The sequence below is a fragment of the Bactrocera dorsalis genome, chromosome 3, assembly GCF_023373825.1.
Source record: "Bactrocera dorsalis isolate Fly_Bdor chromosome 3, ASM2337382v1, whole genome shotgun sequence".
Taxonomy (NCBI): domain Eukaryota; kingdom Metazoa; phylum Arthropoda; class Insecta; order Diptera; family Tephritidae; genus Bactrocera; species Bactrocera dorsalis.
This window is the reverse complement of record NC_064305.1, coordinates 10,786,270-10,811,283: the sequence shown is the minus strand read 5'-3', so window position 1 is coordinate 10,811,283 and position 25,014 is coordinate 10,786,270. Positions and strand designations below refer to the sequence as shown.

The 25,014-nt window shown below is 33.9% G+C and overlaps 1 protein-coding gene across 4 annotated transcripts in view; it reads left to right on the top strand.

Annotated features, from left to right (window-relative positions):
• Positions 1-4,170: 4,170 nt before the first annotated feature.
• Positions 4,171-25,014, top strand: part of LOC105233822 (heterogeneous nuclear ribonucleoprotein L) — a 289,357-nt gene continuing 268,513 nt past the window's right edge. Inside the window, exon 1 of one of the 4 annotated variants that reach the window (XM_049453016.1) lies at positions 4,171-4,432. The gene's annotated coding sequence lies outside the window, so the exon portion shown is untranslated. Of the gene's footprint in view, positions 4,433-8,068; positions 9,630-16,929; positions 17,737-24,393; positions 24,525-25,014 lie in introns of those variants that run through there. The other 3 variants (XM_049453012.1, XM_049453014.1, XM_049453013.1) reach the window with 3 other exon arrangements.

Below are 25,014 nucleotides of genomic sequence, written 5' to 3'. Positions count from 1 at the left end.
CTTGATTGACAATCTACAAGAGAAAAACGGAAATTCTTTTGCATTACAAGGAAATTAGTAGCACTTTGGGCTGCATTATATTTGTATAATTAAATTATTTCGCATGATAATTATGTTGCAATTTAAAATTACTGTAATTATAAGCATCTTCAATGCGAAACAGAAACAAGTGCGAGAGATTTTCAACTGCTTCTTGCAGCAATCGGGTCATTAAGCCAGCCATAACGCGACAAATATTCGCTTCCAGGCAACAATCGTCTCGGGTTTATCTACGTCGACATGTGACTCCACAAAAAATTGATCAAGGGTGTTAAATCACACCTGTCGCGCCACAGGTCCAGAACATAGGATAATGCACTGAGTCAAAGTTTTCCGCGACTCGGCGACGGAGTATCTCTCCCACCACGAATCCCACACCGAACATGCGCCCCTTTATATGACCACTGCAGTAAATGCCACAAGGACCTACTCGATTCAGTGCTTGTCCATCCATCACACGTACACTTATACTAAGCCTTACCGATCTAAACAGCGTTAGATCTCCGAAATAACAGCACTTGGCCAGATAAAATCGCGGTCAATTTCGGTACCGTAGGGTCCTAAACCCAAACCTGGGAGGCAAGTTTCGCCTTCTCATTTTAGCTTGCCTTCTCGGTTTAATTCGCCTTCAAACGCATGTTTTTTGGCTACCCAAAGAGTACTTGGTCTAAGACCGGTAGAGGTGAACTGCTTGAGCCATATGTAAAAGGATCATTTATGGCCACTACGCCAATAAAGAAAAGAAAAATTTCCTGCAATAAATTTATTGTTTCGTTGGCTGTATGGCATAAAGCGCCGTCTTGTGGGAACCGAAGTTTGTCCACGTCCAATTCTTCTTCTTCTTCTTTACTGGCGTAGACACCGCTTACGCGATTATAGCCGAGTCAACAACAGCGCGGCAGTCGTTTCTTCTCTTCGCTACGTGGCGCCAATTGGATATTCCAAGCGAAGCCAGGTCCTTCTCCACTTGGTCCTTCCAACGGAGTGGAGGTCTTCCTCTTTCTCTGCTTCCTGCGACGGGTACTGCGTCGAATACTTTCAGAGCTGGAGTGTTTTCGTCCATCCGTACAACATGACCTAGCCAGCGTAGCCGCTGTCTTTTAATTCGCTGAACTATGTCAATGTCGTCGTATATCTCGTACAGCTCATCGTTCCATCGAATGCGATATTCGCCGTGGCCAACGCGCAAAGGACCATAAATCTTTCGCAGAACCTTTCTCTCGAAAACTCGTAACGTCGACTCATCGGTTGTTGTCATCGTCCAAGCCTCTGCACCATATAGCAGGACGGGAATTATGAGCGACTTATAGAGTTTGGCTTTTGTTCGTCGAGAGAGGACTTTACTTTTCAATTGCCTACTCAGTCCGAAGTAGCATCTGTTGGCAAGAGTTGTTCTACGTGGAATTTTGAGGCTGACGCTGTTGTTGGTGTTAATGTGAGTTCCAAGATAGACGAAAATATATACGACTTCGAAGTTATGACTGTCAATAGTGACGTGGGAGTCAAGGCGCGAGTGCGATGACTGTTTGTTTGATGGCAGGATATTTCGTCTTGTCCTATTTCACGGGCAGACTCATACGCTTCGCTTTCTTATCCAGTCTGAAAGCAGAACTAACGGCGCGGTTGTTGAGGCCATTGATATTAATATCATTGGCGTACGCTAGCAGCTGTACGCAGAAGATTGTACCTTCTCTGTTTATCTCTGCAGCTCGTATTATTTTCTCCAGTATTAGATTGAAGAAGTCACACGATAGGGAGTCGCCTTGTTTGAAATCTCGTTTGGTATCGAACGGCTCGGGGAATTCTTTCCCGATCCTGACGGAGCTTTCGGTAATACTCGACGTTTACACAGCCGTATTACTTTTGCGGGAATACCAAATTCAGACATAGCGGCACAGAGGCAGCTCCTTTTCGTTTTATCAAAAACAGCTTTAATATCGACGAAGAGGTGGTGTGTGTCGATCCTCTTTTTACGGGTATTTTGCAAGATTTCGCGCATGGTGAATATTTGATCAGTTGTTGATTTTCCAGGCCTAAAGCCACACTGATAAGGTCCAATCAGTTTGTTGACGCTCACCTTCAATCTTTCACACCGTACGATCAATGGAACCTTATATGCGATGTTGAGGAGACTTATCCCACGGTAGTTGGAGCAGATTGTCTCGCTTTTTGCGAATTGGGCAGAGCACACTTAAATTCCAATCCTCGAGTATGCTTCGTTCTACTATATTCGACAAAGAACCTGACTTACTGTTATGAAAACATAGCTTCAATTAAATATACATATATGTACATATACGTATGGTACATCATATATGTACATACATATATAATTTTTAAACATAAACTCATAAAATATTTCTACCTTTCGTAATCATCTAACGACTTCGCAGGAATCAGTCCAACAGGCATTAATGTCGCCTCTCTTATATAAACCCGAACACCATTAAATTCCAATCAGCGGGTTGTTTACCCCTCAAACATAAACTCAACTCATATATATGCAAATAGTTGATATCCACATGCGGAATAACTGTAAATATGCCACAGGTAGTGGTAGGGCTGTACGCTCGCATACCAACTGCCTTTTCTCACTACGAGAGCGCACAAAGGCAGTGTAAGGTTCACTCAAGCTGTTATTTGCACCTATAAACATTCGTATAAAATCCACTTTGAATCTGTTAAAATTGCATAGATGAAGTAGTGGCTGAGAATGAGTACATCGGCGCATGTGTTTGTTAAGCGGTGCGTGGTAAAAACCAAAGAGAGAGAGAGAGAGAAAAGTAAACAGAGTTACAGTGGTTAAAGCAGTGAATGAGTTTCAGTAAAATTTTGCAACAAATATTATATTTCATTATTCACTAAAAATTTACAGTAGTGCAATAATTATACAGACAAGATCAAGAATCAAAGTTTGAGAGAAAGTGAGAAGACAGAATTCGTTCTATAAATTTTTTGCACCAGAAGATTTACTGAAAATGCACCTAATCAGTCACAATACATTTTTTTGAACACAATAATTAGAAATATATTTATGTACAGTTACGGACAATAAAATAGGTCGCAAACAATTCTGTTTACCGCCTTAAAATCTCCAAAAATATGTTAAAAAGGTGGCCGACCACGAAAAATGACGACAAAAGTCGATTAATATACTGCAAGATCATCGACGCGCGATCCGTTTAAATCCGCTGTAGCTATTCATCAAGTATTAGGTCGGCTTGTGGAGAAAAATCTCTTTGTCCAATTGTCCTGAAAGGTGCCAGTTCATAGTGTTGATGTTATGGCTTGGCCATCATAATCCCCAGATCTGAATCCAATCGAAAACTTATGGAAAATAGTTAAGAAGAAGATAGGACCTATTAAACCAAAAAAGAAGGCGGAACTCTGGGAGAAGGTTCAAGAGCTCTGGCACTCTATTCCACCAAGAACTTGTCGTACTTTAATTCAGGCTATGCCTAAATGATGTGCAGCTGTATTAGACAATAAAGGGTACACTATAAAGTACTAACAGTTTATTGATTCTTTTAAAATATATATTATTTTTGATGTAAGATATAATAACTGTATTTTTTTGTTCTCTGAAAAATTTTATACTATACAAAAAAATATGTAGCTCTCGAGAAAATAAAATAAAAATCATAAACTCCTGCTATACCACCAATAATTTTACTCACTCGTCTATTTGCAACGCCATTTGGCGCCCTCGGCTCTTTCATACTTTAAATACACCCCTGGATTCACTACTAGCCTTACTGTTGTGGGCGCGCTCGCCACTACACACCATCACGTACACTTGTTCGCTTGCCGCAAATTCAACTCAGACGCGCAGCTTCTCTCACTCTCGCGCTTTCAGACTTGCCGCTTCGCTCTGTCTTACCGGCGCCCTGGCTGAGCGTGTGCTGCCTTGTGGTTTATGAAACGTCATGAATTTACCGTTCAATCGGCCACGCTTGCTCCGCCACATAATACAAACGTACGCATGTAGTTGTTGTACAAACATAGGAGCACACACACGCATACACACCTATGTGCAGATATATTCGCCGCAGAGTGCTAAGAAAAAAAGCCAAAATCAAGCAAACGCTAGCCAAAACACTCGCGTACAAGCGACTCGGAAGTCAGTCACAATTGGACAGTGTACATTGTAATTATTTTTCGTGAAATCAACCTGCAGCGCCGCGTTTCGTCGTTTCCCATTGCGAGTAGTTTAGCTTTGTGCATTCGATAAACAGCAAAAGCAATAAAAGAAAATCGTAAATAATACTTGTGTATTTTGCGGCGCATACAAATTGTCTCGTAGGCGGAGAATATAGTCGGTGAATAATAATAAAAGCAAAAACAAAAACAAAAAACACTTGTAGGCCGGCATCTGGACGGGCGTTTCATTGAGGTATGAGCGTTTTCTTAGTGAAATATCTTTATTACTCGATACAAGTGCCATTGTAAATATATTTATGGTGCATGGATACCATTTTTGTTGCATTTATTACAACAACAATAGTTTTGGAAGCAACGAAATGTTGCAATATTTGTTGTTGCTATTGTATTTTGTGAGTTTTTCATTTTTGCAACGCTTGAAAATTGTTATTCGTTTGTTTGTTGTTCGGCACACACTCGTTTGTTGTTTGTGTTTTTGCTACATATCTGTCGCTGTCGCTGTCACTGCCGTCTTTCAGCGGCGCTCTCTACCCCTTGAGCGACGACGCTAACACACTCACGTTTACCTTAATTCACAGCGCTTCCCCGCTCAGCTGCGCGTTTTCGTCGCTCTTTTTGGCTTTTCATGCGCGCGGCGAATTCATCTCAGCAGCGGCCTCTCCGCTCAGCAGTTACATGCTCATATTATCTCCATATATTGTATATATGCATACATATGTTTTAATGTAGGTATATGCTGGTAAGTTGTCTGCTTGCACTCCCATCCGGCAGTGCGCTCCAAGCGTATTACATACAGCTAAGGTACGACGTCTGCAATTGCTCGTGTACTTACACGAATTGCGTTATTGCTGTCGCGTTTCACTGTTGCTTTTGTTGTTATCATTCTTGTTAGTGTTGCTTGCTTAAACATCGCACGCTGTATATGTATGTTTGTATGCATGTTTGTGTTGGCTCGGCGTGAGCAGACGAGTTGCTGCGGCAACAACGCGCTCACCGTTCGGCCGCTATGGATACAATTTTCAATTGCTGGCAAAGCAAAAACAATTACAATCGGCAATGGCTGTGTTGTACTCGCAACGTAAGCGTAAAGTGTATGTGCCTCCCCCAGCCCGGCTGTAGACCTTGTACTGTGGCGCTAGTTTAGATAAAAAGTGGGAAAAATATTAAGATAAAATAAAATGAAAAATTAAATAGAATTAAAATTCAAGTTTAAGGGATGATGCTGATTGAACTGAGTGGCTACACTTTAGAAGGCTGTAACATGGTTTTCTCAAGTAAAATAATTTAATTAATATCGATTTTTTTCTTATAAAAAATGAAATTTTTATTAAAATTTTTTATAGTAGTTTAAAAAATGCATATCTTACGAAGATTTTGCGGCGTTTCCAAAGGTAAATATTCAAAACTCGCCTTTAACGACAGCAGATCGTCTAAAAAAAGGTGCCCTCCTCGTTGACGATAGGACTTCTTACTGAATCTTACAAAGGAAAAAGAAAAAATGCGTGTAGACTAGTGGAAGAAGGCAAAAAAGTGAAAATTTTAAATTCTGCTGAAAATTTCTCGATGTTTTTCTTTATTTAATAGTTGTAATTGGAAAAATCTCTTGTTCTTCCCCTTTTTAGCTCGAAGACTTGTGTAAAATTTCATTAAGATCGGTTGAGTTGTTCGCCAGAAATAGAAAGGTAGCAGTAGATTTACTGATAGTAGATTTACTGATTCAGAAAAGTGACCATTCACTTAGATAGCAGGTGCCCATACTAGCCTTGAACTTTTAACAGGCCATTGCCCTTTTGACGTTCATAAGGCTAGGAATTTTACCAGACGCCATTTGTAGAAGCTGTATGGAAGAAGATGAGTTGGTAACATTTTAACACTTCTTTCTTGACTGTTCGGCGTTTGGGAGATCAAGCCTTAAACACTCGGGGAGCGCATAGCTTCAGACATCCTAAGGAACTGAAGATAATGGAAATTAAACGCCTGTTCGATTTTGTATTGGCTACTAAGCATTTTGCTAATTTTTAAGTTCGAACACAGGCCTTCTTTGTTTCTATGGGTTCACAAAGGACGACATATCCTTTTCGATCGATCCATCTAACCTAACCTATCCATCTGACCACGAGCTCGCAACTTTACAAGGCTGTTTCCCCAAACTATTACTTGGATCAACTTGAGTATTTAGGACAATTTTCTAGAAATGTTTTAGATGATAAGCCATTAAAAATCAATTTTTTGAAGCCGTCAGCAGCTTGAAAAAAACTTTTTTCACTACACTTAGAATTTTTATAAATATTTACACGGTTTTAAGAAAAATATAAAAACTTATAATATATTCCTCAATTTCTGATAAACCATTTTCAAATTACGAACTATATTTTTCTCAAAATGTAAGCATAACCAATCTTTAAGAGTCTAATAAGATTCTGTGAACATATGTTGATTGATGTCTTCAATATAAATTAGACCAATTAGAAACTAGAAACCTACACGTCACATTGTCAACAATAACTAAGCCATCTATTACACTCCAGGAAATATTTTTAAATAATAAATTTGTATTACATAAAAAAAAATTTAATTTCGTTAACATTTTCCTTAAATTTTCCAAGCGGAAACTGAGAGGTGCCTTGAAGGATTTTATCAAAGCAAAAGATAAGTAAGAAATTCAATCCTAGCAATTTTTTTTTGCAAATGTCACTACTTCTAAGTAAGACATTATGTACATAAACTCCAAATACTACACTCAAAAGTTCTTCAAGAGTGCCTCAAGAATCTCTGTGTTGCCGTTGAACACTTCTTTCAAGTTGGAAATGAGGGAATAATTCTGTTTTTACTGACTTTAACATTTTCCATAACTTTCTAATATGACGTTTTCTCAAAAAGTGGAAATTTTTCATTCGAAAACGTTCTTGAAGTTGTAATTCGTTACTTTCAACAGGCTAAAATCATGAACTATTAGAATTATTGCTACTCTGAAACAAAAAATAGGTCTATGTCATGGCTTGTGAAAAAAAAATCAATCTATACATACATACGTACGCATGCAAAAACGAGGTTCCGAGATTATTTTTTATGTTTTTAATTACAATTTTGGAACAAAGTGAAAATTAAATTTTTAATCCCAAATTCAAAATAAAAAATTGAAAAAAATAATCATTTAAGCAAGTTAGAACCGAAAGACCACTGCTCTAGTGTATTAATAGAATGACGCTATGAGAGTGCTAGTTCAAAACGGTAAGACAAGTAAACTTCCTGTTTGAAAAAAAAAATTATATAAAAAAAAAAATAAAAAAATAAAAATAAAAAATAAAAAAAAATAAAAATAAAAAAAAAAAAAATAAAATAAAAAAAAAAAAAATGAAAATAAAAATAAATAACTAATTCTTTACATGCTGCTTTATTTTGTTAATTTTCTCAATATTAACCATAATTTCCTACGATTTTTTTAATTTTATGATGTAAATATATTACGTGTATTAGTTTCTAAGGAAATAATTAATAAGTTAAATTAACTTTCACGGTATATATTGTGTAGGTTTGTATACCGAAAATAATATACTTGCCTTTTAAAAAAATAAATAAATTTTTTATAGTAGCGTAAAAACCCATTATTATGCATATATTTACATAATAATAAAATTATAATAAAATTACCACTATTTCATTAAAATTTCATCAAACAATACTGTGAAAAATATTTTTAAACTACTATTGTGCCCCTCAAACCCACTGTGCGCAGCCCCAACACCGTCATCGCTGCCTGCTACTGGTTGCTGCCGCTGTGCGCCTTTTTGGTGTACAACGTACGGACTGCGCTGCGCCTACTTCGTGTTGGCGAAATGAATTTTCTCTTTTTCACATTTGGGGCCAATTTTTTAGTACGAATTGTACTTTGAAGCGAATCGGAGGTGCTGAGCGGGTCTAAACTACCAAAACCAACTACATACCGATCAACCGAAAAAAAAATTCACCAAATTTTTGTGTGCTGTAAAGTTGTAAAATTGTGAAATTGTAATTGCAAAAAGCATTGAAAATCAATACGAAGAGCGGCAAGCAATTAAATTTGTGCGATTAAAAAAAGTAAAGAAATTTGCAGTGTGGCAAAAGTGGCGACGATTGTTGCAGCAGTCAGCCAGCGAAGGCAGCTAGCAAGCTAAAAAAGCAAGTGCAACAACAAGTGCAGCAAAGGCATTTGAGTAGAAGCAGCAAATTCCAAAGTAAAAAATATAAAAAAAGTAAAATAAAATTACAACAAATTTCGCAGTAAAGAGCTGCAAGCTGGAAAAAAGCTGCAAGGAAGCATTAAAAAAACACCACCAAACACTTGAACCACCACTAACAGCAGTAAGAAACAATTACAACAAATAACAATAATAACAACAACAACTAGCAACAGTGTAGAGACACATACTTAACTATATAAACTTAAGTAGATACACATAGTTATACACACACACATACAAAGACATATGTATTATATACAAAAGCGACTAACAAAAACTTTAAAACTTTAAAGAAATTTAAATATATAATAAAACACACACAGCCATACACTTGCATATGTACATACAAACACAAAACATTTGTAAAAAGCAAACCCAGAAAAACTAGCTGAAAAACAACAACAAAAACACACACAGACACGCCAAAAGTGCAGTACGAAAGCAGAAAATCTACAAATTCTGTGCAAAATTGTGCAAAAGTCGAAAATTTGTGTGAATACAAAGTCAAAATCGCAAATCGTTTTTCAAATTCGCCAAATCAAAGTGAAAATTATACAAAAATCAAAGTTTTTCTTGCGTAAAGTGTGTTGTTGTATGCATTGAAGCTCATAATTCTTATCAAAAAAGCAAAGAAGAAAGTAAAATCGCCGCTCCAGCAGCAGCATCAACTGCAACAACAAAAAAATTGAAATTAAATTTCCGCCTCCTCAGCCTCCTCGTAACAATTTAAACGTCGGTGTGTGTGTATATGTGTGTTAGCGCGCTTACTTCGTGCATACGTGTGTGTGTGTAAGCCGAAGTTTGCAAATAAACGCGTTTGTGTTTGTAGCGCAGAAAGCGAAAACTGTTGTTCGAAAAAAAACAAAAAAAAAATAAGGATTGGAAAATTGCATGAAAAACTGCAGCACAACTTGCAGTCATCGTTGAAGCCTGCAAACTTGAAGTTGCGTTTTCGGTTGAGCTCAAAGCCTAAGCGCGTACGTGTAGTTGTTGTTACCTGTGTTTTGGTGTATTTACGCTAAACACGCTAATCAATCAGCTAAGAAGTCGGTGTGCAAAGCAAATATACAGATAAATTAAAAACTGACGCCCTTCCGTCGGCAAAGTGAAAGTGCAAGAACGTAAAGGTACAGCAGCAGCCAGCCAATAGCCAGCAACTAGGAGCCAAGCGCAGCAGCGGCGACAGTCGAGGAAGACGTGCTTTGAACGGTAATTGAATTATAACACTTTAACAACTTCACTTGCAACTAAGTAGAAACATAAATATTTATGTACTGATGTGTATGTATGAAATGCATCCATACATCTGTATGTGCTCGGGTTGTTATTTCACGGCGCTAAGCAAATAAAGAAAATTTAAATAAAAATAAAAAGTGGAAAATGCAATAAATGATACAAACTTTTTAAATAAAATTTTTTAAATATACGAAATAAAAAATATACATATTTGTATATATGTATGTATGTACATAAGTATAAAAATATATAAAACATAAAAAATAATGGCAAAAAAAATTAATAAAATATAAAATAATTTTAATAAAAATAATAATATCTAATTGTAAATAATAAAAAGGAACCTATATAACTATTCAAATATGCGAAATATGTATTAAAAATTGAAATATTGGATATAAAAAAATTTTAAAATTAAAATTGCGCGGTATTTACAACAAAAATTATATTTATTAAAGTTAATAGTAAAAATTATAAAAAATGCAGTTTTTGTAAAACAAATAAAAAAAAATATAAAATTTTAATTATATTTAAATATTAAAAATAAATTAAGAAAGAAAAAATAATATACAAAATAAACAGAAATTAAATTTCAAAATATAATAATCAATAAGGAATAAAAATATAATTTAATTAATCTAAAACTATTGTAGTATATTATAATACTAAAAATAACAATACAACAAATTTTATGGAAAAATAATATTAATTTAAAAAATAAACACAAATTAAATTTCAAAGTATAACATGTAATAATAAATAAAAATATAATTATAATTTATCTTAAACTAGTATATTATAATAATAAAAATAAAAATATAAAAAATTTTATGAAAAAATAATATTAATTTATGAAGTTAAAAAAAAATAAAAGAGAAAAAATAAAATATGAAGCAATACAACTAAAGTTAACAAAAAAAAATAAAAATAGTTTTTAATAATCTATAGTTAATATACTATTAAATGAAAATAAATAATACGAATAAAATAGAATATATAAAAATAAATAAAAAATAATTATTTTTCTAACATCTAAGTAAATAGTTATGATTAATAATTTAAGTAAATTATTAAAATATAACTATTTTTTTATACAATATAATATAAAAATAGCAAAATTAAAAATATTATCGAAAAATAATATTAGTTTATGAAGCTAAAAAAATATTAAGATAGTAAAAATAAATATGAAGCAATGCAACCAATGCAAAAAAATTAATAAAAATAGTAATAATTTAATTGCCTAAAATTAATATATATGAAGAAAATTAACGCGCCTAAAAATAGAAAAATGAATACAATATAAATACTTTATAAAAATAATATGAAGAAAATAAAAAAAAAACTGGAACAACAAGTGAAAAAATAATAAAATAGCTACATAATAGTAATTTAGATAGAAACAATTTTAATAAATAAAAAAATACCTAAAGAGTATTAAATAAAAGTAATAATTTATTAACCTAGAATTAATATATAATAACAATTAAAATAGTAAAGGAGGATTTACTGCAAATGAAGAAAAATAAAAAATAAAAATAAAAAAATTTAAATACAATAAACTATATTAAAAATAATTTGAAAATATAATATTATGTGAAAGTGCAACAATAAGTGAATTGTGGATTAAACATGTTTTATTTAAAATTATTATTATAAATTAAATGTTGAAATAAATGCTTGTGATCGTGCTACAAGACAAAATTGAAAACAAAAACGATAAAAAATAAATTATCAAAACAAAAATAATAATAATAGTAATAAATAACAATAATGAGCACAAAAAAATAAATAATAATAATAAAATAAATGATAAAAATAATAATAAAAAAAGAAAAAACATAAACTTCTGCTGCAAGGTTTAATACAGTTCACAGGCGCGCCTTTAATATCATAAAGCGATATCTTTATCTTGATTTTAATCGATTAGTTTGAATGGCCACTACAGTGTTTTCCAATAAGAGTGATATGATTTCTTAAAAAAAAAACACACACACACGCGCACACTTGTTATGAAAATTCTACTGTTTTTTTATTTTACGTTAAGTGCAATCCATACAATTAAGCTCTGAATATAATCTCACTCAAGTGGCCTCCACGACTTATTTTGCAAGAACAAATTCGTTGAACACAATTTTCGAGTACTTTTTTCACTAAATCAAGTCGTAGAAAGTCATGAATAGCATATACTGACTTCTAAAGCGTGATACCAATGACTGCAAATAACCACACAAGAAGTAATCTAATGGTGTTAAATCAGAACTTTTTCGATGCCTTTCAATGCAACAATTTCTGGAAATAAACAAATCTCCCAACTTTTCTCGCAAAAATTCAGTTGTTGCACGTGCTGTGTGGCACGCAGCCTCGCCTTGTTGGAACCAGTTGTGCTCAAGATCAACTACTTCCAATTGCGGTCATAAAAAGTTGGTTATCAACGATCTATACCGCTCTCGGTTGATAGTAGCGGTGTCACCAGCCTCTTTTCGAAAGAAGTACGGAGCGATGATAAATCAAGTGTTTACAATTTTCTTGATATTTTAATTATATCAAATCTTGTTCGTTTATCAGCGATAATTTAAACAAATTTTACCAAAATAGTCTTCGTGTGCGGTCATTGGAACGTATTCATGTGCGGTTATAGGAATTGTTTTTGGTTATGAGGACTATCCGCAATGTGGAACTTCAAGTTGTGTTCACAAAATTTGTCTGGTTATGGCAGATGTTCGGCTATGAGGACTGTTCGTAGTGCGACATTTCACTGTAAGCTCCTTTCTTCCAAAAAAGTTCCTCATTGCGTTTGAAATATTTTTCCACCATACTGACTTTAACTGTTACGCACCACCCACTTCTAGAAGAAAAACAATTTATTTTACAACCCTCTCAAGTACAATACAATTTCTTTATACTACTGCTGTATTTACTACATAAATGTATGTATGTATTTATTCATATAATAGACAAAAGCATCCCTGCTGTGCTGCAACGCAAGCTCACAGACTTTCTAAATCACTTTTTTGCTGCTGTCATTGATTGTTAGAGGACGAAGGTTAAATAAAATGTTTACTGACAAGCTTTAATGTTCTTACAAAAGTATATACATGCATAAATAGCTTTGTAAATAAGTTATTTTTGTTAAAGATTTAAATTTTACAAGTTAGACGACGCATATAATTGCTTGTGTTGAGGAGAAAGCGGGATAACTAATATTTGAGAGTCTTTATATAAACAATTTCTCTAATTTTATTAGAAAAAATATTTTTTGTGGAAGAAAAAGTTATAAAAAATAATAGTCTGACCACTTCTTAGCAATTGGTTAGTATTTGTATATAAAATATATTTTTCTGTCGAACACAAGTTAGTAAAAATTAAAGGTCTAGCCGTTTCTTAGCAATTATATCTTTACATAAAATGTATCTAAATTTCCTGCACATTTCAGTTTCTCAAAAAAACATTCTATTTTCAAAATCTACAATGCTAATGGAAGTAATTCACTTCAAATAATTTCTTACCAACTTTTTCACCACAACCCTCTACTCCGTTTATTTTAAGGCAAATTTAACCTCTAATCCCATTTTCACCCTGTTCTAAGCTGCTACCTTTGTACTGCCTGCGTTCTGTACAGAATTGAGCATCACTTACATACATTGTTTACTGAGTATGTACTATAAATCTAGAAAATACACTTCAGTAAAGCTTCGCAAAAAACTCTCCACTCGTCCCACCAGCTGCGCTAGCTTGGAAAAACTAGTTTTTCTATTATTTACAGTCGCGAATAATTGTTGTCGAACCAGTCTTCTTGCCGTCGGCGCACGGTGTAATGACCAAATGTCTCATCTAAGTGCATATTTACATACTTTTAGTCTTGTACATATGTACATACATATATACAGTGGTCTATAAAAAGCGTATTGTTGTCTGTCTGAAGGCAGGAAAATAAAGTTTGCAATTTTATTGCAGTTTTATTCGCTTCTGGTCGTTAAAAGAAGCACGTGAATAGGTTTTTTAGTAGACTGAACTTGATTTTAGTTTCGAAAAATGTTTAGAGACAAGAAAAAATTTTTTTCCAGATAAGTATTATAACTGTAATAGTGCTCTCATATGCTTTTTTTAAAAAGTTTCAAGGGTTGAAGTCAAAAGTTAGGTTAAGAATACAAAAAAAGCATTGAAATATTGACTGCTAGAGAAACTTGCTTATAGTCTCAGTGCGACAGATTTCAGACCTTTTCAACCAAGGTTGCTACGGATACAGCAGTGAGGTTTTCGGTTGGCTTATGTGATTAGAAAAGTATTAAAAGTTGGCGCTAGCAATCTCGGCTCTCAGTACGGTCGTTACCTCACATGTAGTTCTATGTTGAACGAGAGATTGTAGTGTGTCTTGGACATTTTGTTAATTTCTCCAAGAGAATACATGACTCGCAATGCCTCAGTTGGTTTCAAATTTTGCTGGAGTAAAAACTTGGTAACACGTTTGCAGTGGTCGTCATCAAAAGGGGGTTTTCTCATCCGAGGCTGTTTTTTTTTATCATTTCTGGCTAGGTCATGCGGTCCGAATGGATGGATGAAAACCCTACGGCTCTGAGAGTATTCGACGCGAAACAGTCGGGGAAAGCAGAGGAAGAGGAAGACCTCTTCTCCGTTAGAAGGAGTCGGTTGAGAAGGACCTAGCTATAATTGGTAAACTTGGCAAACTATTGTAAACTCGGCGAACCTTGGTCAGAACGTCTCATATATTGCTATATAAGAACGATAGACGTCAGAAATGAACCGAACTGTCAAACTTTCCTTATTTCAAACGTCGAACATGTCATCATCATATCCAATTATTTTTGTTTGAGTTCGACAGCATTTCGTTTGAGTTCGCCAGCGCTTCAGCATCGTGGCCCTCACCATTAAGCAATCTTAGTTATTTCTATATCTGCCTAGGAGAGATTTTCTGTTTCTGTCGAACGCATTGGGTAAAAGTAAAGCAAATAGACGACCTTGCCGAGTCTTGAGTTGTAGTCACTATTACCTTCATTATGGCTGCTATGCCAAAAAAAAGACTTTATAAAGATTCAGTAATTGCTGTAATGGTTTTGTATCTTATAGTTCCGATCCCTAGTTTCCATTTACGTGGACAGCGATCACAGCACCTCAGTCGCGCCCAGCAAGCTCCTCGAGTTGCTCAGAGTGCTGAATCTTTGTGACCATATGTGATATAGGACAATAGACCATAGGCCGCAGTGCAAAGTTTCAATTTTCTATCTATCTATCTAAAGTTCTTTCTTCAGAGACAGGATATCGGTTATGTATTGAATACAACTAGTTTAAAACGTATGTAAGTTTTATGATTCGTGATGGGATGAGTTAGTCAAATGTGGAGTTCCTAATCAAAATACACTATTAACGCTTAAGATTTTTCTTAAAGCTCATTTCATAGTAATGGAGTTTCATTTATTGAATGAGGAAGATATGTTAGATGCTTGCTTTCGAGAAAAACCTATTTATTTTTATAGTCTTCGAGTAGTTCCTTTAAATAACAAGGCATTCTCCACAAGGAAATATTTAGCCTCTTCTTCTTCTTTCGACTACTGCAAATCACTCAAAGCCATTCAAGACAAGCTCCAGTGTAAGAAGATCGATATTGCCTAGAATGGCTTCTTTCTAGACTACTCCAAATCACTCATAGCCTTTCAGGACAAGTTTCAGAGATCGTTGCCTTTATCTTGATAAATCTGAAATCCGATCTGACGAGTGTGGTTTTCGTACATACTTTTGAGATAGGTGATACGAAGATCGATGAAATAACTTTGGCAATCCGAAAAACATTCACGTTGAATCAGTGGAAATCCCTGAGCTAATTGACTTTGCTACTTTCATCCATAGCCCAATTGGCTCAAGGTTAAAACAAATCCGTCGGTTTTTCCTATTGAAAAACTTCTAATAACAAAAGGTAGAACGAATATTTTTTCTTCGACAGGCCATGTCAAGTCCGTCTTTGAGGCTCCTGATAAAAAATGCTTTCGTAATATGTAAGCGAAACTCACTTCGTATATAACGGGATTATGCATATAACATGAGTACTAAATGTACGTCCATATCTTGCTAGACAGGTTCAAGTACTCATTCTATAATTTATAATCAAAATTAAATACCCCTCTCTATTATTATGTTCCTTTGCTAAAAGTTAGGTTAGAAAATGTGATAATACTAATTTCATTAGCTACAATAAGATCAAAAATATAAGGGTTAAATTCATGCCATGCACTGAAAGAAGAAGCAGCAAAAAGAAACGAATTATTTACCTTCGCAGCATTTCACCACTTTTGTAAAATCATAGCTACGTCGTGTAAATTAATTAACCCTCGCATAATCAGTAACGCCAACGCCAACGGCATACCACAGGCGGCAGTTTGATAAACGCGTTTGCAAAAGAATTCATAACAAAAAACCAACAAGAAACCCAAAATTTCACAAAAGTTGCTCTTGAGTGCTCTTAGCAAAGTCTGCGCTCTCGCGCTTACGCACTGAGCGCTCCCTTAGCGCTGCAAACGAAGCTACACGAGCAACAGCAAGCAGTGCTGTTACCAACGTGCAGCGGCAGGGGTACGCAACGCAGGGGCAGCTAGCGCAGAAAGAAAGCACACGACAGGAAAGGAAGCGAAAAGAAGCGACGCAGGTGGAAGCGGAAAATGACGATTTGTAGGAAGTATGCAAAACTACGTTCGCTTATCGGCAAAAAGGTGAAAGAGGAATACGTTTCCAAGCGGCGAGCGAAGCGCTTGCGTGTCCGTGTGTGTATGTGTGTGAATGCGCGCTACTCACCAAGCAGTGCATGCAGCGCTTATCGGCACAGCGCGCTTCGGCAGTTTGAGTTGCGTGGCGTTAAATTGACAGCGCGTGCATATATGATTGCCCAAACAACCCAAAAGCCACCCTCTTGCAGTCGGCTTGTTGACAATTTTCCTAACAACAACATTGCTCAGTGCAACCCTAAAAAGTAATGCTTTGTGCTTGTCAGTAACAACATGGGAAAAGCTCTCCGCTCCCACGCAATGCTCACTATCTGCTTCGTGTCTTGTGGCACAACGGCAGTGATAACGCTAGCACTGCTGTGCGCACAGCGCGCGCTCTCATTGCAACTTCCTTAAAAGTCAAGCGCACGCACGCACACACACACGCGCGCGCTGACAACTCCCACAACTGCTTACACTCCGCTCGCTGGCGCGCTCTCCTGCACACCACCAACCTACACTTGCCGCACACACACACAGCTCCATTTGAGGGTTGTTCGGCTGTTCGCTTCAGCTAACTTCGCTTGCTCTACTGCCGCAATGCCTGTTGTTGTTACTGTGCACTTTTACTGCGCATGCTTCACCTGCACAATAACAACAAGCACAGCACAGTTGGTATGCTTACGATGTTCGTTGACGCTGCGCTGGCAGCGCCGTCGACTGTTTGCCCTTTTCGCTTGTCGGCAGGCTGTGCATTTCGGAAAAGTGGAGACCACCGTCCAGAAAAGTGTCAGCAACGCCGTCAAGCAGACGTAATTGTCGAGCAGCAAATTTCGTTCACGCCAAAATTCATCAACAGCCAACTAAAAAAAAGAGTTCTTTCTAAACACATTAGAGCGCAACGCAATTCCGGAAGCAGTGCAAAAAGTAATAAGCGAAAAGAATACCGTAAAAAAGCATACGTGAGCTGGTAACAAAGCGTGCGTGGTCAAGTAGCTTTTTGTCAAAAAAATAATACCCAAAAACCAAAAAAGAAATCATCAAACGTGTGCAAATAAGCATTACCAAGCGGAAAGTTTGCAATTTGAGCCAAAAATTAAACAAAATTAATTTCAAAAATTCCAAAAAAAAAAAACAAAAAACATATCTGAACGTCAACTCAGCAGGCCTTGAAAGTTGCGTCGCTGTCTAAAACTGAAATTCAATTCAATTTGAATTACAGCAAAATAATACCAAAAAAATATATTGTACGCTTCAGCACTGCAGTTTTCCGTCTTTTTAGTCGAAAAAGTTCAGTTTTCGCACAAAAGCCAAAGCGAACGTCAACGTGAATTCGCCAAAACAAAAATTTTCGCTTTAAACCAAAAGTGAGTATTTAGCGTTTTTGTGTGTAGCATCGGCCAAACAAATTGACAAAAAATGCAGGAAAATTTTCTTAAATTTACTTTTTGTGTTAATTGCGGCCGCAAAGCGTCTGTGTGGCATGCCTGGCAAAGTGTGGCAGGCGGAAAAAGTGGTTGATTGCAATGGAAGTAATAAAAGTCGGCAGAGATGCAGGAACATTTTTGTGATTTTTCTATGCTCGCATGTGTGTGTTTGTGCTGCCTTCTTTCTTCGCAAAGGCGGACAAATTGTTGGAAGAGCGTCTGAGCAGCGGAGCGTAGGGTCGGTGTAGCGTGGAAAATTAAAAAGTGCAAATAAATTGCTTATTTTCAATAAAATACTTTAAACAGTGCATAAATAATAACTGTAATATGATAACTGTTAACTGTGGCAAATAAACTGACTTAAATTCTTGTAGTGGCAGCCCAAAGTGCAGACAGAAGTTCGCGTTTGCAGAAAAATGGCGAAAAATGCCGAAAATGTCAAATTAGAAACGTTGCCAATTGGCGAAAAAGTCATAAACAAATAAATAGAAATAAAATTAAAAATTGTAGACGGAAAATATGACAATAAACATAAATTAATGAAGATTTATGCTTATTTTATGATTATTTTTATATATATATATATTTTTTTTTTAATTTTAATGCCGCAAAATAAGAAAATTGGAAAATTAGCGAAAAATCATAAAGAAATAAATAGAATAAACAAAAATTTTGGACGGCAAAATAGTAAAAAAAATATAAAGTTATGAATTTATTTTTAATTTCATTATAAATATTCTTTTTATTATTATTATTAATATTTTTATTATTATTCTTTTTTTATTATTTTTATTTTTTTTTATTATTTTTATTTTTTTTTTATTATTATTATTATTAATAATATTTTATTATTATTATTATTATTTTTATTAAGTAGTTTTAAATATATTTTTTTAATGAATATTTCTTTTTTCTAGTATTTCTTGTTTTATTATAATTTTTTGATTAATATTATTATTTTTAATTATTTTTTAATACAGCCAAATAAACAATTTTGCTAGTTGGTGAAAAAATCATAAAGAAATAAGTAAAACAAAAAAATAGTAAAAATAATATAAATAAAAAAAAAAATAAAAATAAAAGTAAAAATAATATAAATTAATGAATTTATTTTTTTTTTAATTTTTTTTTATAAATTTTAAATATATTTTTTGTTAATAAAATAATATAAATTTTGTTAATAAAATAATTAAATTAATAAAATAAGCAAAATACATGCTAAAGAATGAACTAATAAAATATTAAAAAATATTAAAAAAAATAAAAAATCTAAAAATAAATATTTATCAAAATAATTCGAATAAATAAATAAAAAACAAAATATTTGAAAGAAAAAATGTTGAAAAAATGTCAAAATAATATCTTAACTAATTAATTTTGTTTTTGTTTTTAACTATACGTTAATTTTACTATTTTTAAATATAAAAAAATTATGAGAAAAATATTAAAAGTAATAAAAAATATTAATTTATAAATAAAAAATATATTAAAAAGTACACAAATAAATAAAAAATAAATTTCTAATTAAATAAATTTAAGTAATGGATACTAATTATTTATTTTATTTTTTTATTAATATTTTTTAATACAATCAGACCATAGCCTATTTGGAAAAAATGAAAATAAAAAATTCGATCGGCAAGATAAACAAAATAAATAAAAATAAATAATAGAAAATGAATAATACATAAATAATAAAAATATAAAAATAATAAATATAAATAATAATAAATTTAATAAAGAAATAATAGATAATATATTAAAATAAAAATGTCCTACAAAAACGCGAAATCACCCAAAAAAATTATTTTTGGTCAAAAAAATAAATTTTATTAATAAACAAATAATACATAATTAAAAAAAAATATATAAATTAATTAGGAAAAAATATATATAAATTAATTAAGAAAACATATGTACTATATATGTAAAAATAAAATATAATAAATATTTAAAGAAAAAAAATTCGAAATAACATAAAGAAAAATTTTTTTATTAATGAATTTTATTACACTAGATACTATGTACATATCTAATCTTTTTTAATATTTGTTAGCGTGCTTTAAAAGTATTAATATTTTCTTTTTTTTGGAAACTTAATAAATTTATTATACACAATTTTCCCATGAAACTGTGCCATTGGACCACTGTATATCAAATTCTTATGTGGAAAACTTTTTTATTCGACAAGATATCTATACGAATTTTGGCATAGACTACTCTCAAAGCCAAATGTGCAACCTTCGAAAAAATTGTTCAGATCCGACCACTATAACATATAGCTGCCATACAAACTAACCGATCAAAATCAAGTTCTTGTATGGAAAACTTTTTTGTTTGTTTAGATATCGCGACAAAATTTGATATAGATTATTTTCCAAAGAGATGCTATAATATCCAAAGAATTTGTTCAAATCGGATCACTAAAACATATAGCTGTCGTACAAATTGACTCTTCAAAAGCAAGTTCTTGTATGAAAAACTTTTTTATTTGATAAGATATTTGCACGAAATTTGACAAGGACTAATCTCTAGGTTAAAAGTATAATCTAAAAAAAAATGGTCCAGATATGAACACTATAACATATAGCTGTCGTACAAATTGACCCTTCAAAAGCATGTTTTTGTTTGGAAAACTTCTTTATTAGACAAGATATCTTCAAGAAATTCGGTAAAGATACTTCACAGGCAATAATATTTAATAATATTTTTAAAATTTTTGAGAAAAAAATCATTTGATATACATTTCATTTAAAAAAATTACCTGCAATGTTGAAACACACCGTTTTATTTCATATGAAATCCAATTTGCCGTTGTCCATATGCAACCATCGATATTATTAAAAGTATTTTGATTATTCTTTTATAAAATTATTCGAATAAATTGAAAACCAATTATTCCAATATTCAGTTTGAACCCGTTCGTCTGAATATCAAGCGATTAATGCTATTGGAAAAGTCGACAAAGAACGAATAGTCGTCCATTTATGACTATCCAGATACTGCAAACCGAATGTTATTATTTGAATAATGCGCTATCCGGTTAATCCTGTTAGAAACGCTGAATGCTTTCAAGCAATAATTCAATCAAACAATCATTCTTTCAAACAATCTTTCACTCAATTCATCATTCATATAAGCTTTAGTTACAACAATGCATTTCTTCAGTTTTTTCAAACCTTCCAGCCATCAACGTTGTTGAATTAACTTATAATCATACCCAAAAACACATACAAACAAACTATTACTGTTATCCGTCTTCCCCTAACACGTTTTCGAGCTTTTTCTTTTCCTCTCCACCACATCCTGCTATCAGTTGTTACAGTTATGTATGTATGTGTGTGTACCATATGTGTCTGTTAATACCAAAAACCCATTTTGCACTCCGTTCTTTGCCCGAACTCGCAAACCAACTATCCATCATCCATCAATCCCATCTATGCATTCGCATTCTCCTTTGCTTCTAATCACTTTTCTGCCGCTTGTTTGTCTCGCTATTCGCGCTGCTTTCACTACTACCCCCGCCAAAACCTGCTCATGCGACGCAGCGCTTTTCCAAATTACACCCACTTTTGCCTGCTTTAAATGGAAAAGCTGTTTGCGCTCACCTCAGCCACCCGTTAACGGTGCTTGTTTTCGCTCTCCCCTTTTTTCCACTTTTGCGTTATTTGCTTTGTAGCATTTCCCTCATTTTCCGCCTATCTGAAGTTATTCAGGGGTGTTGTGGAATCTGATAGTTGTCGGAATCAGAATTGAAACCGATCAAAAAAAGCAGTAGGTGTCATGAATTCAGATATTATTGGTTTGATATTCGAAACAGAATTTGTATCGGTTTTGGGTGTCACGGAAACCAATTTTATCGGTTTTGCTGTCAGAAACAAATCAAGAAGATAGTCGCACACAGATTTGAAATGTAAGTTAAGAAATCAAATTATTTTATTATTTGGAATTAATTTATCTTTACTTCTATAGGGGAAAACATAAGCATAAAACACAAAATGTCTCAATTATTGAATTTTTGAAAAAAAAATGCAGATATTTAAGTGGGGAGCCTGCATTAGAGGCTTGAAATCGATTTTTTGGGGCATTTGTCGGACGATGCAGAACACAATTTCTATTGGAAAAAAAATTCAAAAAGATTACTTTTTGTTAATAACTTATGTTCTAGTTAAACTAAGAAAATTTCCAAAAAAAAAGTGTAAAATTCTAAACATCTAAATTTAACATTATGTTGTTTAAACATAGGTTCAAACTTAACTTTTCTTATTTTTTTTTATTAAGATAATAAACTTTGCCCCAATTCCATACGACGTCTATCCTGCGCTCACATATCTGCTTCTAAAGCAGGCTCCCCCTTAAATAAGATTTACAAAACGTAATTTAACACCCAAATGCGTTTTTATTCATTTCACAAATGTTATCTCTTAAAATCTTTCTTTAATTCAGAACTCAATGCAAACTTTAGTATGATTGCTTCCAAATGTATTCATTTGCTAGTTTCGTCACATTAGTAGACAGCTGATTCGAATATTGGTTTTGCGTATGTTCGAAAAGACAAAATCCAATCAGATTCTGTGACACCATTGAAAATCAGAATTGGTTTGCAATTCTGACAGCTAAGCAATTCTGTCTTGGATTCCACAACACCCCTGATTACTTTTTACTAGTTTATTTCAGTGCGTTTGGTGGTATCCCCCCGCCTGTGTGCTGTAAGCTCCGCGCCTTGTCTACCTTCCGGCCATCGTTGAAGGGTGGTTTCTGCGTCTGCTTCGGTTTGTTGTTTGCACCATCCGCCCTCCTTCGTTTAGTTGGTTACCTCTTGTGCATTTTCATCGCGCTTTTCGCTTTTGCTTTGTCGTCTAGGCAATGTTTTGCTTTCATTTATTTTGTAATTATCGTCTGCTTTGCTGTGTGCGACCACTTGAATGTTGCCTGACTGCTTCAAAGCGCATTTCATTTTGCTGTGTAGCGCTTTTCCTTTAGCCTTTTCCGTCGGCGTCGTAGCTGTGTGTGGAAAATGCATAGTTTTTCGTTAGGAAATTAAAGTGGTGCCTTCAATGATGTTTTACCTTGAGTTGTGCCGGTGAAGTGCTTGACCTGAAGGTATTTAATTCGAAATTTGAGTGTTTTGGGGATGTTCGAAAGCTGAAACAAGTTTTAATAAAATAGGATTGGAATGACCAAATGTTTTAAGTTCAAAAACGTTAGAAATTTCAATCGTTTCGTTTTCATACTTTCGTTTGACGAGTGTTTCAACAAGCTTGAAGACTTTGTGTTCCACAAATTCAAGCTTGTGTGCTGTATGAGAAAATGGTCAGAGATACCCAGAAGTCTACTGGTTGTTCGGTTAATCATGGCTTAAATAGCGTTGTCTCTGAAGGTTCTTGTCGGTATAGCAATGTTTAGACGATTTTTGAAGTGCCTTCGAGGTTGTTTCGTGGCATAATCGGTACTGTTTCTTCTTTTTTATTGGCGTAGACACCGCTTACGTGGTTATAGCTGAAAAGGACACAACAGCATATGGCTTAAGCAGCTCACGACTTCCGGTCTTAGAGCAAGTATACTTTGGGTAGTCAAAAACATCCGTTTGAAGGCGAAACATCCCCTCGCCAGAGTTGTACGCTGGGCCTCGGACCCGCCACGTAAAAAGAACTACCAATTAAAAGAAGAAAGCAGCCTCGAATCGCTACTGTTTACATCTTAAAAATATTCAATAAAAATATCTATATTTAAGATTTGTAGATATGAAGGCAAGATCTTCAGGAACATACTTCTAACATAGAGTTTGGATCACAAGCAACATATTAATAGCCTAAACACGTTCTTTTTTGATCTTATTTTCATGTTATTTTTCAACCAAACTCGGTAATTTTTAAGTTCGAAATAAGTTCACGAGTTTGTCTTATTAGTTAGTCTACAGTTTCAGAGACGTCTGTGATCTCGAGAGTCAAGCAGCACTCAAATTTAAATGGTCTAGTTGCGACTGAGTATAAAATTCTTGAAACGCCTGTGGTCTAATCATTTTCTAATTTCGTTTTGATTTGCAAATTGCAGACTGACTCATTTTTAGAATCTTTTACGATCCGATATCACAATGGGAATGAAATCCATTTTCTACCTCTGATCTGTTCTCTGAGGTCTTCAAACTCAACTAGTATTTTTGATCTTGTTATTTGAGGTAGACTAGAGGTTCGGAGTCGTCTATGATCTCGAGAGTCAAGCATGAGTCATAATTAAAGATATTTTCGATCCTGCTATCTGAAGCCTCGATCCATCCGGCGTTGCAAAGGTGTTATTGAGACGACTGTGTTCTCAGCAACGGTATCTATTTGCTTTTTTTTTTTGATTTTTAGAATCCTAGAATCTCATTTCTAGATTTGTTTTCGATTCGTTATCACAACGGTAACCATTTTTTGAGACCTCTGCGTTCTCATCTTCAAACGCAATTAGTTTTTTCTAAAAAATTTTAATTTTGAAAAACTATAACCAAAATTCACTTTCGTAAAAAGCTATTAAAATTTCAAATCCGCAGTATTCCACAACTAAAACGTAAGTGAGTATGATTATTTTGAAATATTGTGAATATTTTTTTCCTTTAAATTTTAGTATTTCTTTTTGAAAACTAAATTTTGTGTTGAAAAAATTATAAAATTACAAAATTTGTTCCAGAAAATTAAAAAAAAACTGTTGTGTGCATAAAAGTGAGTGGAATATTGAAAATTTTAACGGTACTTAACAATTTCGCAGACTTTTGGTTTGAAAAAACTTCGAAAGGAATTTTCGAAGTTTTTCTGGGGAGTTTCTGGAGACAATAATGCATAAAATCGAAGTGCTCAGTAAAAAATCAAGTTTGCACCATTAGATGTGGGTCTTTCACTACAGAGAATCACTGTGTCAGAGTGCTTAAGAAGAGCAGAATCAGTTGCGTAGTCGACTCAGTGGACTAGTGTGTGGATTCTTCGTTTTAGTAACTCTAACTAGCTTTTTTTTAGCAGCTAATAACTTTTAGAATGGCTGCTGAACTCCACTTCCTCGTGGTATACTGTACTCCAGGATTCGCTGAAGCCGCCAACTGTTTTAACTGTGGGTTTCTTTTCTTCTTAACTTTGGGATGAGTCTTTAATAGTGAGAACTTCACTTTCTCGTTGTATGCTGTACTCATTGGTACACTGAAGCCACCAACGGCTTTATTTGCATGAAAAATATTGTTTTAGTTCG